Raw genomic sequence first — 3,719 nt, 5'->3', positions numbered from 1 at the left:
ATATCATGATATTATTGTGATGACAAAAATTTATTTGGAAGTCATACCACAATCATGTCATAATACCATTGCAATGTCATAATAGAATGGTGATGTCATAGAGCTTTGTGACGTTATAATCTCAGTGTGTAGTCATAATAACATTGTGAGGTCATAAAAGCACTATGAAATAATGCCTTTGTGATATCATACCATTGTCATGTCATATCATTGTGAGGTGATAATACATTGAGATATTATATATGCATGGTTATGTCATAATACCATTGGAAAATAATAATACCTTTGTGATTTTGATGTCATTTTATACCATTTAATACCATTATATGGTATACCATATAATACCATTTTGATGTCATTATATCATTGTGATCGCATAATAATATTATTATTTCATAATAGGATTGTGATACCATAATACCATTTTGATTTTATAATAGCATTGAGATGTCATAGGCATCGTGATGTCATAATAGCATTTTTAGGTCATAATGCCATTGTGATGTAAATATACCATTGTGATGTCATAAAAGCATTGTGATGTCATAAAAGCATTGTGACATCAAATATTATTTTGATTTCAGAAATCCATTGTGGTGTCATGCCAGAATCATAATACCGTAATACCATTGTTATGTCATACTATCATGGTGATGTCATAATATAATTGTGAATTATTATACCATTGTGATCTCATAATATGATTATAATATCATAATAGCATTGTGAATTCATAACGCCATTGAGATACCACAATAGCATTGTGAAGTTATAATAGCATCGTGATGTTACAACACTATTTTGATGCTGTATCATTGTGCCAGTATAATCACATTTAGATATCATACAATTGTGATTCCTTAATACCTTGTTTAATTCATAATAGCATTATGACATCATAACAGCATTGTGATGACATAACACTATAATGTCACAATAGCTTTGTGATGTTCTAATAGCATTTTGTTTTTATGATATTTTTATGATGTCAAAATTCTATTGTGATGTCATACCTCAATCATGTCATAATACCATTGTGATGTCATAAGAGCTTTGTGATGTCATAATGGCAGTGTATAGTCATACTAGCATTGTGATGTTGTATCATTGTGATGTCCTAATATAGCTATGAACTCATACCGTTATGAAGTCATATTAACATTGTGATGTCTTAAATCATTCTGATGTCAAAATACCATTGTGAGGTCAAATTGCATTTCAGTTCATGATGCCATTGATATGTCAAAATTCCATAGTTGTAATAGCATTGTGATATCATAATAGCATTGTGATACACAATAGAATTGTGATGTCATATCATTATGATGCAATTATAGCATTGTGATGTAATTATAGCATTGTGATGTCATAGTATAATTGTGAGGTCATAATAACATTGGGATGTCACAATAGCATTGAGATGTTCAATCATTGTGATGTCATAAAATCATTGTGATATCATAATATTGTGATATAATAGCATTGAGGTGACATACCAATGTGATGTCATTATAATATTCTAATGTCAAAATACCACTGTGATGTTATAATACCATTGTGATGTTAAAACAGAATTGTGATATTATGACACCATTTTGATATGATAATACTCATGTGATGTCAGGATATCTTTATGATGTCATAATTACATTGTGATGTTATTATTGTGATGTTATAATTCCATTGTGATATATCATATGATGACATAATTGTAGATGTCCTAATAGAATTGTGAAGTCATAATAGCACTGAGATAGCATGACACCATTGTGATAACATAATACCATTGTTATGTAATAATAAAGTTGTGATGTCATAATAGCATTGTGATCTCATATTTCCATTGTTAAGTCATAATAGAATGTGAATTAATAATACCACTATAATGTCATAGTAGCATTTTGATGTCATAATATCCATGTGATGTCATAATAGCATATTGAAATCATAACCCCATTGTAATGTCATAATAGAATTGTGATGTCTTCATAGCATTGTGATGTTGACAAACCATTATTGGTATAATGTTTGTTTTAAATGTATAAACCTTACCCTTGTTTATTGAAATGCTTATTTTTATCTCTCATGTTCTCTTTTCAATCCGGATATTGCAGTTATACTTATTTCTAAACATCTTGTATCAACTTTGTGTAAATAGGCCAGAGGAAATCAACTAGACACAATGTTGAATGATGGGACAAGCCAGAGGGCAGTAAATGAGTGGAAAAAGAGAGAGTAAGGGAGAAGGGCTTAGAGAAAAAAGAAGGGGAAGACATCTTGGAACAGCATGGAGAGAATGAAACAGACCTAAAACTTCACAAAAATCAAGTATAATGGGTAAAATCTAAATGGTAGAAAACTATGAGGACTTGAAGGTTTAGGAGGAAGTAACTTTTGTCTAGCATTGTGTTCTAAGATAACTAAATAAACCCAGTCTCTGTGTGGTGAATTAGTTATGTAGCTGTTTAGGATTAACAGCAAGCATTGATAAAAGATAAACCAAAATTAAATATTAATCATAACCTACAACATACCATTGTGAAGCCATTATAAGATTGTGATGTCATAATATCATTGCAATGTCATATCATTGTGAATATACAATAGCATTGTGATGTTATAATACATTATGATGCTATAATACCATTGGGATATCATGACAACTTTGTCATGTCATCATGCCATGGTGATGACATTGTTATGTTATATTATTATTGTGATGTTATAATTCCATTGTGATATCATATCAATTGAGGTCATAATTCCATTGTGATATTATAATATCAATGTGATTTCATAATAGCTAATTGAGGTCATAACCCCACTGTGATGTCATCATAGCATTATGATATCATAATAGCATTGTGATGTCAAAATTCCATTCTGCTGTCATAACAGGTGATTTTATTAATGACTGCTTGAAGGAAATTTGTGACACTCTTCCTGAACTAAGTCTTGGAGAGCAACTGTCATTGCTGGGTTGTGGGCTATCAGCTGCCTATATTGAAGCATATAGGGCAGCTCACCATTTCTCTCAAGCAAGCTGTGCCCTACACAGTGGTCAGTGAGGAACCCTCCTAGTCCTGGAGTTTACAGTTATACCTGGGTCTTCAGGACAGATAAATGGGTCCAGGCAATATGCCTTGGAAACAAGAGAAACTGTGTTTCCTTCACTGGTGCTTCAGACAAACTCTCTAAGATTAGTGTTAGTGCCAGGACTGTTTTTCAGCAGAATCTTTTCTCCATTTTCATAGTCATTGTATAAGTTGTCAATATATTATTTTTACTGATTATGTGGGAATTTCATATAATGTATAATGTATATTTCCATTTCTCCCAGGTTCAAATTACTACACATGTGTCACAGTAATTATTTTTTCTTTAAAATACATTGATTTAAATATAAGTATGTGTTGTTCATATACTCATCGGAACTTGATCAGAGTCTAAGTGCCAAGTCTCTTAAAGAAAACTGAGTTCATCATTAGAGCACCTTGGCACCATCCCCAAGAAGAAGCCATCAGTTTTGAAAGGAACAATACTTCATCAACTTGATCACAGTTGTTCTTATGTATTTATTACATTTTGTTTACTTTGTATCTCCTCTGTTGTTCCCTCCCTCTTCTCTTCCCTGTAACAACCACCCTCTTTCAACTACCTTTAGTCCCTCACTCTAGTTCCATTAGAGGGTAGGTTCTCCTCCCCCTTATAGCTGACCT

This window comes from Meriones unguiculatus (genome assembly GCF_030254825.1).
Source record: "Meriones unguiculatus strain TT.TT164.6M chromosome Y unlocalized genomic scaffold, Bangor_MerUng_6.1 ChrY_unordered_Scaffold_25, whole genome shotgun sequence".
Classification (NCBI taxonomy): Eukaryota; Metazoa; Chordata; class Mammalia; order Rodentia; family Muridae; genus Meriones; species Meriones unguiculatus.
This window is presented reverse-complemented; position numbering follows the sequence as displayed.